We start from the raw sequence: 13,768 nt of genomic DNA on the forward strand, positions 1-13,768 counted from the left end.
AGATTAGTCAGGCATGACTTGCCCTTGGTGAATCCATGCTGACTGTTCCCGATCACTTTCCTCTCCTCTAAGTGCTTCAGAATTGAATCCTTGAGGACCTGCTCCATGATTTTTCCAGGGACTAAGGTGAGGCTGACTGGCCTGTAGTTCCCTGGATCCTCCTTCTTCCCTTTTTTAAAGATGAGCACTACATTAGCCTTTTTCCAGTCATCCGGGACTTCCCCCGATCGCCATGAGTTTTCAAAGATAATAGCCAATGGCTCTGCAATCACATCCGCCAACTCCTTTAGCACTCTCGGATGCAGCGCATCCGGCCCCATGGACCTGTGCTCATCCAGATTTCCTAAATAGTCCCAAACCACTTCTTTCTCCACAGAGGGCTGGTCACCTCCTCCCCATGCTGTGCTGCCCAGTGCAGTAGTCTGGGAGCTGACCTTGTTCGTGAAGACAGAGGCAAAAAAAGCATTGAGTACATTAGCTTTTTCCACATCCTCTGTCACTAGGTTGCCTCCCTCATTCTGTAAGGGTCCCACACTTTCCTTGACTTTCTTCTTGTTCCTAACATACCTGAACAAACCCTTCTTGTTACTCTTGACATCTCTTGCTAGCTGCAACTCCAGCTGTGATTTGGCCTTCCTGATTTCACTCCTGCATGCCTGAGCAATATCTTTATACTCTTCCCTGGTCATTTGTCCAATCTTCCACTTCTTGTAAGCTTCCTTTTTGTGTTTAAGATCAGCAAGGATTTCACTGTTAAATCAAGCTAGTCACAGCCATATTTACTCTTCTTTCTACACATTGGGATGGTTTGTTCCTGTAACTTCAATAAGGATTCTTTAAAATACAGCCAGGTCTCCTGGACTCCTTTCCCCCTCATGTTTTTCTCCCAGGGGATCCTACGCATCAGTTCCCTGAGGGAGTCTAAGTCTGCTTTTCTGAAATCCAGGATCCACATTCTGCTGCTCAAGATCAAGCATTAAGTCAGAAACAGAGCTAGGAATGGGAATGTCCTATCTTATGAATACCACACCGAGAGGAAGGGTAGGTGATTCACAGAGCCCTGCCCCAAAACACTTGCAAACTGGAATACAGACTTAAGGCCAGAGGCCCCAGAACAGGTGGGGCGGGGTCCTTAAGGGCAAGTGACAAGGGAGCGGGGGCGGAGGCAGAGTGGGGGTGAGGCACAGTTTGGGCACCGGTGGGCCCCCCCGCACAGAGCTTCCACCACAAGGCAACAAGTGGAGGCTGGAATAACCAACAGCGTACCCACCAGGTTTTAGACCTAAATAAGTCCAGTTCAGTCTTGTACCCTTCTTAGAGCATGTCTACACTATAAAATTAAGTTGACTTAAGTTAGGCCAACCTACAGCCACCGCAGCTCTTCATGTCCACACTATGCTCCTTCTGTCAGCAGTGTGCATCCTCACTAGGAGTGCTTGCACCAACGTAAGTGGGTCATTGTGTGGCACTGTCAGCCCTGGGGCTGTGGGCCTCCAGCTATCGACCCTGGGGTTCCAGCTGTCAAAGGCAGCAACAGGCAATGTACTGTTTCTATAATAGACACTGCATTGCCCTTACTATATTGACCTAAGCGCTATGCCTCTCATGGAGCCAGAGTTATTAGGTCGGCATAGTGAGCGAGTTAAATCATAGAATCATAGAATATCAGGGTTGGAAGGGACCCCAGAAGGTCATCTAGTCCAACCCCCTGCTCGAAGCAGGACCAATTCCCAGTTAAATCATCCCAGCCAGGGCTTTGTCAAGCCTGACCTTAAAAACCTCTAAGGAAGGAGATTCTACCACCTCCCTAGGTAACGCATTCCAGTGTTTCACCACCCTCTTAGTGAAAAAGTTTTTCCTAATATCCAATCTAAACCTCCCCCATTGCAACTTGAGACCATTACTCCTCGTTCTGTCATCTGCTACCATTGAGAACAGTCTAGAGCCATCCTCTTTGGAACCCCCTTTCAGGTAGTTGAAAGCAGCTATCAAATCCCCCCTCATTCTTCTCTTCTGCAGACTAAACAATCCCAGCTCCCTCAGCCTCTCCTCATAAGTCATGTGCTCTAGACCCCTAATCATTTTTGTTGCCCTTCGCTGGACTCTCTCCAATTTATCCACATCCTTCTTGTAGTGTGGGGCCCAAAACTGGACACAGTACTCCAGATGAGGCCTCACCAGTGTCGAATAGAGGGGAACGATCACATCCCTCGATCTGCTGGCTATGCCCCTACTTATACATCCCAAAATGCCATTGGCCTTCTTGGCAACAAGGGCACACTGTTGACTCATATCCAGCTTCTCGTCCACTGTCACCCCTAGGTCCTTTTCCGCAGAACTGCTGCCTAGCCATTCGGTCCCTAGTCTGTAGCGGTGCATTGGATTCTTCCATCCTAAGTGCAGGACCCTGCACTTATCCTTATTGAACCTCATCAGATTTCTTTTGGCCCAATCCTCCAATTTGTCTAGGTCCTTCTGTATCCTATCCTTCCCCTCCAGCGTATCTACCACTCCTCCCAGTTTAGTATCATCTGCAAATTTGCTGAGAGTGCAATCCACACCATCCTCCAGATCATTTATGAAGATATTGAACAAAACCGGCCCCAGGACCGACCCCTGGGGCACTCCACTTGACACCGGCTGCCAACTAGACATGGAGCCATTTATCACTACCCGTTGAGCCCGACAATCTAGCCAGCTTTCTACCCACCTTATAGTGCATTCATCCAGCCCATACTTCCTTAACTTGCTGACAAGAATACTGTGGGAGACCGTGTCAAAAGCTTTGCTAAAGTCAAGAAACAATACATCCACTGCTTTCCCTTCATCCACAGAACCAGTAATCTCATCATAAAAGGCGATTAGATTAGTCAGGCATGACCTTCCCTTGGTGAATCCATGCTGACTGTTCCTGATCACTTTCCTCTCATGTAAGTGCTTCAGGATTGATTCTTTGAGGACCTGCTCCATGATTTTTCCAGTAGGAGGAACACTGCAGCGTAGACACTTACACAGTTAGGTCAACATAAGCTGGCTTGTGAAGTGGCAGTAGCCTATCCAGACTCCTAACAACTAAAGGTTCATTTCACAAAACCCTAACAGTTACATACACCTCACCACAGAAGCAGATGGACTGTGTCAGGAGGTGTCTCTCCACTCCTACTAGAAGTGAGAAAGCCCAACCTGATGGCAACAAACAGTGAAATAAGAGTTCTGGGATCTTTTAAATTAAAACCCCCAACCAAGGAGGAACAGATGTACAGAATATGCAAACCCAGGAGAAGGAAGATTTATCAGCAGGGATTCTACAGACTGCAGCTACAATCAGGAAAAATATTCCCCCCATTCTCATGCACTGAGCAGAACCATTTTATACAGGGTATTTGAACGCAGTACCTACCTGACCCATCACCCACAGCTGAACAACAGGATTCCCCTATTTCTAAAGGGCTGCTGAAATAGGACCTGTGCTAAGTTTTGGGCCTGATGCAAGATTTCTCTTAGAGTTCCTATTGTTTGTAAGCTAGCAAGAAGGCACAGACTAATCAATTCAGTGAAGATCACTGCTGTAGCTGCATGACATCCACACTGTATTTCTCTACTAATTAGAAATAAAACACAATCAAAAGAATTTAAATCGAATGTAAAAAGCTTCTGAAATAGCCTGACTTCAACAGGCAAAGATTTACAGGTATTTTAGAGAGAGGCTCAAGCCACTAAGTACAGATCCAAAGTTCTCCAATGTCTGGGGAATTTACCATCAGTTGTAATAAAACATATCTCACTGATATGGCAGAACTGAAAATGGCCAGGCAGGTGGCAAATTGTGATTCCTATTCCTGACTGCCTAAGAATTGCGTGCATCCCTATTATTTTTATTAGCACATCTCTCCCACCCCATGTTTGTCTCATCCACCTGTTAAGTCTTGTCTCTTATGATAATCAATTTGAAGCAGGGACTGTTATTTACTATACCTGCTTGTACAGCACCTTGCACAATGTGGCCTCAGCTTGGCTGGCCTCTAGATGCTACCAGAATCTAACTATTAAAAAATTCACAACAACTTTTTTCAAAGGTGACAACTACCCCCAAAAAGCAGAACTTGAGCGCGACAGTAGGGGAAGTCAGGACAAGAGATTCTAAGCCAGGATACAGTGCAAAGCATGTGCTTTAGATGTGTGTTCTCTTTTCAAGTCTTAGATGAGTGTAAATTGGTTTCTAGTTTACTGAGGGTTATTTTCCCTCTGTTCTTGGAAGCTTCAAAAAGAAAGAGAGAAAAGGGGGAAGTATCAACAGATGTGAGATAAACCACTACTAAAAAGGTGTAAAATATTTAGCAGGTTCTTTTAATAACTAACCAGCCCAGGAGTTTGGGGCTCTCTGTATTGATGGCACAGCACAGGCCTTGTCAAAGAAGAAACAAAACTATCTGATCGCCTATTAAAATGTGTTATCATGGGGACACTTCCAGGGCTCGGCAGAGGCTGTCGTGCATAACCATTTCCCTGAAGATGTTTCTTTGGGGTTTGAGTATATGTTGCATCCTTCCCTTTGTGATGATGTATTGCACCCAATAGGTTTCTGAATGTTTTTTCTTGAAACACACATTACATGAGAACCGGTTATAAGACTTCACTGGTAACTGATGTTATACACTGCCCACATCGCTATGTCCATGCATGAATATAATCTATGATCTCTCTCAGAGTAGAGGAGAGACAGGCCTCAGTTTTAATGAACAGAAAGATTCTTTGTTAAGGCTGCTGGACACAGACAGACCCCATGGCTCTTCCTGGATCTCTTTCTCCTAAACTGACTAACACGGTCTGTACTGCTTACTATCACCATACAAGGTCTTCCTAAATCCTGGCCTGGACTCAGCAATCAAGAGAAACAGCTAACTATGGTCCAATATCCAACCTCCTGATGGAAGAGGTCCCCTGGGGAAATTTGTGGGCAGAGGGTAAAAGAACAAACTGACCTGAAACAGAAAAGCGGGTACAACTCCTGGAGCAGGAGGCAGCACTGAAAAATCTTGGACTGCACATGGGTAGTCTCAGAGAAATTAAGGCTGAAGTCTGCAGCTGACCCTAAATAACAGCAGATTAGAAACCCCCCTCTCTCACACAAATTTTGCCTCTCTTCTGGAGATGGGGTTAGAAGCAGGGAGCTTTTCTGGGCTGGCATTATCTTAAATTCTTCATACAGTGGTTTATTTAAACATAGTTCAGCTCTTTGGCCACCGGAAAACTGTCTATCAAATTTCTCCCATTATTTGCTGTTTGAACTGTGTGACAGGTCAATTGAGTCACATGCTATGGTTTCTGCGCCCTGACTGGCTGATTCCCAAACACAAGATGGCAGCCTTCAGGATAGAAAAAGGGGTAACAGTGAGGTGGCAAAATTTGCAGATGACACAAAACTACTCGAGGTAGTTAAGTCCAAAGCAGACTGTGAAGAATTACAAAGGGATCTCACAAAAGGCAACAAAATGGCAGATGAAATTCAATGTTGTTAAATGCAAAGTAATGCACATTGAAAAACATAATTGCAACTATACATATCAAATGATGGTCCAAATTAGCTGTTACCACTCAAGAAAGAGATCTTGGAGTCATTGTGGATAGGTCTCTGAAAACATCCACTCAATATGCAGCAGCAGTCAAAAAAGTAAAGAGAATGTTGGGAATCATTTAAGAAAGGAATAGATAATAAGACAGAAAATATCATATTGCCTGTGTATAAATCTATGGTACACTCACATCTGGAACACTGCATGCAGATGTGGTCGCCCCATCTCAAAAAAGATACAGTATATTGGAATTGGAAAAGGTTCAGAAAAGGGCAACAAAAATTATTAGGGGTATGGAACGGCTTCCATATGAGGAGAGATTAATAAGACTAGGACTTTTCAGCTTGGAAAAGAGATAACTAAGGGGGGATTTGATAGAAGTCTATAAAATCACGACTGGTATGGAGAAAGTAAATAAGGAAGTGTTATTTAGTTCTTCTCATAGCACAAGAACTAGGGGTCACAAAATGAAATTAACAGGCAGCAGGTTTAAAACAAACAAAAGGAAGTATTTCTTCACACAATGCACAGTCAACCTGTGGAACTCTTTGCCACAGGATGTTGTGAAGGCCAAGACTATAACAGAGTTCAAAAAAGAATTAGATAAATTCATGGAGGTTAGGTCCATCAATGGCTATTAGCCAGGATGGGCAGGGATGGTGTCCCTAGACTCTGTTTGCCAGAAGGTAGAAATAGGTGATAGCGGTTGGATCACTTGATGATTATCTGTTCTATTCATTCCCTCTGGGGCACCTGGCATTGGCCACTGTCAGAAGAGAGGATACTGAGCTAGATGGACCTTTGGTCTGACCCAATATGGCCAATCTTATGTTCTTATGGATGCCATAGTTCTTCTGAAGCAAATCCGTTTCACACAAGTATTCAGTTTTTACTCCCTAGAATGTTCATGTTGCTGTCATATAAACAGTGGCAAAACTGAGCCAATGAAGGGGAGTTAAATAAAAATAGCAAAGACATCTTATTTGAACAAACACTTGCAAATATTTTTCCCATGTTTGCACAGCCCCAGTCAAAGCACACTACAGAAGGGAATGGGAGCAATTAGTTGTTATCTTTATGGGTTAAACAGATCACCCTGCTAACAATCCCCTTGTTTAAATACCATTAATGACAGACAAAAGTCTGCATATTCACCTCAACTGAGACAGCTTCAAGGATGCTCCAGTGATCCATAGTGAACATGGCATATTTAGACTCACAGAGTTGACAGACTCACAGACTTTAAGGTCAGAAGGGACCAACGTGATCATCCAGTCTGTCCTCCTGCACATTGCAGGCCACAGAGCCACACCAACTCCTGAAATAGACCCCTAACCTCTGGTTGAGTTACTGGAGTCCTCAACTCATGGGTTAAAGACTTCAAGTTACAGAGAATCCACCATTTACACTAGTTTAAACCTGCAAGTGACCCGTGCCCCATGCTGCAGAAGAAGGCAATAAACCTTCAGGGTCTCTTGCCAATCTGACCTGGGGGAAAATTCCCAAATATGATGATCAGTTACACCCTGAGCATGTGGGCAAGATGCAGCAGGAAGATACCTGGGAAAGAATTCTCTGTAGTAACTCAGAGCCCTCCCCACCTAGCGTCCCATCTCCATGGATCCCTTAGATCATCTCACCTAACATCTTGCATCAAACAGGAACGACCCTATTGCTATTCCTTCCCAACACTTATATAACCTTCTCTTGGACCACGCTAGCAACTGCACCTTGGGCTTGTGCTTGTGCTGGGGCAGAACACAGAATAACTCAAGCTTCAGTTAGAATTCCAGGTGTGCAGAACCTAAACCTGGCCTCTTCCTCCCGTCTGCTCCCAGGGCCCCGAATGGAGGCTTTTCATCATGTTACTAATGTGCCTCACCCCTCCTTGACTTGGAAAGACCAACTCTCAGAGTGGATTTAGGCTTCAGGACTGCCCTCTCTTGGCTGGTCTGCTGAGACTGCCAGCTAGGGTGCCAGATAGTGCCCCTTATGGTGGCTTGTGATGGACATGGAGTGGTAAACCAATAGAGATAACTGAACAACAGCAGTTTCTGGTCCTTCAATCCAGGTGGCACCCGATCTTCAAGGAGGTTACATCTCTTTGGGATTTGCCATGATGATGATGAGCTTTTAGTCCTTACTGACCAGGGTCAAATTTAAACTGGTTGCAAAGGTAAAAGGTTCTGTGTCCCATTACCAATCCCCTCATCCAGACACTGCCATCATGAAAAAACATCATTCGAACTTCATTTATTTTATTTTAAGAAAAAAAATCACCCAAACTTTGCTAGAGCTGGTAAAATCTTTCTGATTTATTCAAGGCCAGAATGGTCCATCTGTCCTTTATATACATATATTGGCAGTGTTTTGTAAACATCTTGTTCCTAGAAAGACCAATATGGCTATGAATCACATTAATGGGTCAACTGCATTACTGCTATTTTGTTTCCTGTGTACCTAAGATGACAGGGCCATTGAAGATTCCCATCCATAGTGTTACTGGATGAATTCTCTGGAGGTTCTTGGGATAATAGGAAGTGGAAATTGTTTCAGTGGTATTCCTAACAGTAAATCAATACTTTGTATTTTACACTAGGGCCTCTTTGCTACAAAGCTTGTAATGTTTGTAAAGAGGTTAACAAACTTTAGACCTCAATACATCCTTAAAAGGATATACAAGGATTGTTTCATCCACCACTATAATGCAGCCACCTTTGTGGCAGAGTGTTGGAACAATACACAAAACACTGCATAACATTTAGGACAGAAAGTAAACGAGAAAACTGCTAACAATTTAAACTGCATGGATGTGGAATTAAGTCTGCAGAAGTAATTAATCTAATTATGGTTACCCAGTAAGTTATATGGGGTTTTCCCTTGAGGCATATTGTTATTCAGTTGTGTTGCTCAAAGTGTGAAGCTGATATCTCTTACTGAGTAGACTCCAATGTCTTCCAGGGGTGATCAAGCTAGTCTGGAGAAAAGTGAAGTAAGGAGAAAAACAAAAGCAAAAGACTCAGCAAAACCAGAGTCTGGTGCAAATTTACTGACCATTCAAACCTTTCACCTCATTAGTAATCACTTTGCCTTTCCATGCCATGGTATACATGTCTGGTATACACTGAAACGTTATATTGGCATGTAGCTATGTCAGTCAGGGGTGTGAGATTCTGGGTACTCTCCATTTTTGAAAATCTGATTCCTTGTTTAGGCTCTTAATAAGGATTTAGGAGCCTAAACTTTAGGTTCCAATTCTAAAACTCTTGGCCAGAAAGTTTAAGCTCTAACCTCCTGGCCTCCCCAATAAGGATGACGAACCCATCGGAATAAAACAACCTACTCACAACTATAAGCCTCAAGGACTTGTGTTTAATATTCATTTGTAAAGAATAGGTTTTTTAAACTTGCTGCTTCTGCAGCCCAGGGAGGTTGTGAAATCTCCATCATTGGAGACTTTTAAGAACAGGTCAGACAAACGTCTGCCAGGGATGGTCTAGATAATACTAGTTGAAGAAAATTGTTGATGCTCGTGACCCAATGGAGCTGGGGATGAGAGGTTTGGGGTGTGGGAGGGGCTCAGGGCTGGGGCAGAGGGTTGGAGTGCGGGGGTGAGGGCTGCAGGGTGGGGCAGGGGATGAGGGGTTTGGGGTGCAGGAAGGGGCTTCAGGTTTGGGGGGGCTCAGGGCTGGGGCAGGGGGCACTCCCGGTCAGCGGCACAGTGGGGATGCTAAGGCAGGCTTCCTGCCTGTCCTGGCACCACGGACTGCGCTGCACCTCGGAAGTGGCTCTCACCTGCAGACATCACCTGTAATACCAATCACATTGTGTAATGCAAGTGCTGACCTGGCCTTAACCCCTCTGGCATAAACACTATAGGTCGTATAGGGACCAATCCTGCAATGTGTCTTCATGTGCATAGTGCCACTGAGGTCAATGGGCTTATGCACGTGAATGATGGTTTCAGGATCAGACCACTGGACTTGTGGACATTCCCCTGGCTTAATGTAAAGAAAAGTGCAGTGAGAGAATAGATTCCATCAATGTGGAGCAGCCAGAAAGGACATAGAGCCCTTAGCTTAAAAAAAAAAAAAAAATCAATAAGGCTAATTTGGCATTCCCATTTACCCTGTCCTATAAGGCAAAAACAAAGAGGCATTCAATGAAGTTAAGAGCCAAACATTTAAAGCAGATCCAAAGCAACACTTTAGGGAGTTTAGGTGATAGATAATTAACCAGTGGAGCTCACTGCTGTAAGATATCAGCAAGGCAAATCATTTCCTATCCATTTCATACATGAATAAGCAAAGCAGCTGCAGTGACATTAAGTAGGATAACTAAATTCAATGACCAACAACTGTTGCCAATCCCCTGTCTCTGAATGATGACTCTCCCCCCCAAATACTCTCACATAGAGCACTCTTTTCAAAATAAAAAATGTAATTTAAGTGAAGAACAGTAATTTAAACCTTTCCTCAGATGCTGCCTTCTCTAAAGCTGACAGCATGGTAATTCAACATTTTCAGTATGCTTCAACGTTTCACTGACATCTCCCCAACCCTCAAACTCTTTCCCTCAACAGCAAATGGAGAACGTGCAAGAAGAAACCTGCTTATCACATCATCTCCCCTTGTCATAGTCCTTTAATTTTGTACTCTCCACATCACCTGTGCAATTATTACTGAGGGAAGAGGCACCTGAAAATACTATTAGTTTTGAATGTACAATAAGTCTTACTTTTCTGATTTCTATCTTAGCCCTCCATGCATACAGAACATATTAGATCCCTTTTTTTTCTGGACAGAATGTGCGTGTGTTGTGGAATAAGTCTACTGTGTTCTAAAGATGGCACAATAATTGTGTTTTTGACTGTTGAAACATCAGTGTATTTGCATGTTTCTCTATAGATTTACTGTACTGAGGTTGGCTTTATAGAGTAGGACTATCTTTAAAGCAGTCTGCATATTTTAAGATAATAAATAAATCTAAACAACCAAAGAAAGAGTATGAGTGAAGCACCAGTGCAACAGAATCACTAAAGTATCAATGCTAGTATAAGAGAAGCAACCTGGTTAGAGCACTGGTCTGGGGACTCAGGAGATATGGGAGCTATTCCCAACTCTGCTACTGAGCTATTACTTGACCTTGGGCAAGCCACTTAACCCCTCTGGGCCTCTGTTTCTCCTCTCACCCTTTGTCTGTCTTGTCTCTTTGACAGTAGGGGCAGGGAGTGTCTCTCACTATGTGTCTGTACAGCACCTAGCACCAGGGGTCCTGATCTCAAATAATATAGATTTTTAAAGCACTACTGTACAAATTATAGCTCAGGGAGAGCAGTGCCAACACAAGGAGAACAGAAATACTGAGTGCAGGAGCACAGCAGCAGCTAAAAGTTAGTAAACCATTACCGCTCTCCCCTTAGATAGGTACACAGCACAGCCTTGCTTATGAAGTTCCAGGTTCCACTCCAAGTGGAGCTTTTGCTTTGGGAACTAAAATTGATACAGGCAGTTTGGAGGTGTAGCAGCCTTGGGCTTGGCATGAGCACAGTACACTCACTGTTCAAAAACCAAACACGCGTACAAGCTGGAGAACAGGCAGTTTTGCTGAAATGAGATCTGCGCAGCAGGGCAGGAATGGCTTTCCCATTACCCTAATAGGCTAATAACCAAACAAGTGATATTCTTGGTCGTGTCAAAAGAATGGTGATTTCTCACCGTCCCCAAGACACCTTAAAACAGGAGCAGAAACACCCAGGATACAGGATCTGGCCTGTAAATAAAAGAGTGGGCTATGATACAGCCCTTTCCATGCTGGGACATAATTAAACTGCTGTGAATTCACAAGCACCAAGACATCTACCCCATCCGTCAGGCAACAGGGATATCTGAAGCTGTTGCTGGTTTTTTTCACTCCTGAATTTTTTATGGACAAGTCTCTCTACGGGAATGCACGGACCATAATCCTTGGGAACAATGGAGTGATCTAGATTAACGAATAGCCCTCCCCCCCCCCCCCCGAGACATTTCCTCCTCCCAGACTTATTTTATTCAAACTACGGCAAGTGTCGGTTCCCCGAAGTACCGTGTTCTTGGTGGCCGGCACGCACGGCAGCATTTAGGCACGACTGACTTGATAATTGCGTTATCTGCAGCCACCGATGAATGAACAACTGTAATGCATACATCCTGCTTTTAGCTCTCCCAGGGCTGGGAGATGAAGCCTTTCCACAGCAGATGTCGTTTACTCAGTCCAAACACACGCAGAGCATGTATGTGTGTATTTCCCCTTGTGTTAACCGCGATGTTATATTTGTGCCCACACCAAAAGCAAAATTCCCTTTCTGTTTAAAGCCATGATTACAAAGTCTTTCCTAAACCCAGGTCTCTACAGCTGCAATCTCCTTCACCTGCAGATAAAAGGCTCCGTAATAAATCTTTGATCTGTATAAAAAATCGTGGTGCAACACAACAATGTCTAGACTACAGAGACGAGACTAATATCCCTACAGCATGATGGCCTTTTACAGAACACCTAGTCCTCCTGGCTACCATGGCCTCAGTAATAAAATGGACCCCACGGGATTCCTTAATGCGGGGTAACGGGGAGGAGATTACTAGCTACCACACCTGGAAAAGCTCTGGCTTGACGAAAAAAGTTAAATGCATAGATGATCTTACCTTGCAAGTCAATCGACAGCTTCCTTGCTCCGAGAACACTACATGCTGCAGATTTGCAGCTCTGTTTTTCTGTGGCATGAAGTCCTGACTTCACAGACACACGAGCAGCTGGCCAATGGGCTGTGTTTCCTCCTACCTCATTAGAATGGCTCTGGAATCATCCACTCCGGCAGAGCTCAGTTGGCGAGCTTCACAACTGATTCCTTCTCACCAACGCCACGGCAAAAATGGAAGGGGTCTGTGCGTTCCACAGGAAAAAACAAGGAGTGCGATCAGACTTACACTTCATCCATCAGGCAGCCTCCGCGCTGGGCTAGCCAGATGGCGAAGGCTCGGGTTGTGGATATCCCCTTTCTGCACTTGTTGCAGGCTTCAGTCACTCCTAATCCCAGGCATGGTGAAATTGCTAGGAGGAAGGGTGGGAAGCCATAGTAAGGTCTTGAAGGGGCAGACAGAGTTAAAAGTATGTTGTAATAGCAAATTATAATTTCATTTGCCCATCGCTGTCTAATCTAGGGCTAATGCAAACCACAGAAAAATACAGAGACGAGATGAGGGAAATTCACTCCTTAGTTTGTAATTAATTGAATGTCTGGAGCCTGGGAACAGATAATTGAAGTGGAGGGGAGAAGGTCCCTACTAATAAACCTCCACCTAATCCCCTCTACACTTCACAAGCTATTATTTATTATGTGTATTGCAGTGGTGCTGAAGAGCTCCAGCCATGGGCCAGGACCGTGCTGTGCTTGGCGCAGGACAAACAGAACAAAGACGGTCCCTGCCCCAAAGAGCCCAGCTGCAGAAAATACACATTTAAATCAACCCACTCAGGGTCTGATCTGCTGCCTGCATGTAGGAAGAAATCCCATTGAACCCAACAGGGATTTTCACTTACCTCAAAATAGCAGGATCTTTCATGATCTTTTCTCTTGAGCATCAGTATTGGTCCAAGTCGATGTCTTTCTTCTCCCCCTTCAGAGGTTTTAAAAATTAACTATATTTGAAGTCACAGAAAAGTAATTTCATTTTCTTAGCCTCATCCCTGTCCTCCTAATCAGGAATACCCCCAAATTAATTCAAAGGGGACTCCAAGGGAAGTCACTGGATGAAAATATGGCAACTTGCCTGAGAAAAGAGTGACTAGCTCCCGCTGCCAAAGAGAGAACACATTGTGTCTGAGATTATCAATGAAGCATAAGGGTGGTAGGCACTAAACTCTCAGAGGCAGATTTGAAAATCTTAGCCTTTAATTTCAGAGAAGGACAAAAGCCCAAATTCTCAAAACTATTTAGGCACCTAACTCCCATTGACTGCAATAGAAGCAGGAGCTGGGGAAGAGTCCTAAAAGTGGGGGTGCCACAGGCACTGGAACTATGGCCCTGCCCCCATTGTAGCACCCCTTCTCCCCGAGCCCCCGCTCTCGCACCGCACCTGCCCCAAGACTCTGCTCCACACCGCCTTTTCCCCCCCAAGACCTCACCCCCGATTGCTCCTCTCCACCCCCTCCCCCCTGAC

At 44.5% G+C, this 13,768-nt stretch overlaps 1 protein-coding gene across 1 annotated transcript in view; it reads right to left on the reverse strand.

Moving 5' to 3' along the window:
• Nucleotides 1–12,350, reverse strand: part of SORBS1 (sorbin and SH3 domain containing 1) — a 262,831-nt gene extending 250,481 nt beyond the window's left edge. Inside the window, exon 1 of the mRNA XM_074958401.1 lies at nt 12,254–12,350. The gene's annotated coding sequence lies outside the window, so the exon portion shown is untranslated. The remainder of the gene's footprint in view (nt 1–12,253) is intronic.
• Between the last annotated feature and the right edge of the window lie 1,418 nt (nt 12,351–13,768).

This window comes from Natator depressus, chromosome 7, assembly GCF_965152275.1.
Source record: "Natator depressus isolate rNatDep1 chromosome 7, rNatDep2.hap1, whole genome shotgun sequence".
Classification (NCBI taxonomy): domain Eukaryota; kingdom Metazoa; phylum Chordata; order Testudines; family Cheloniidae; genus Natator; species Natator depressus.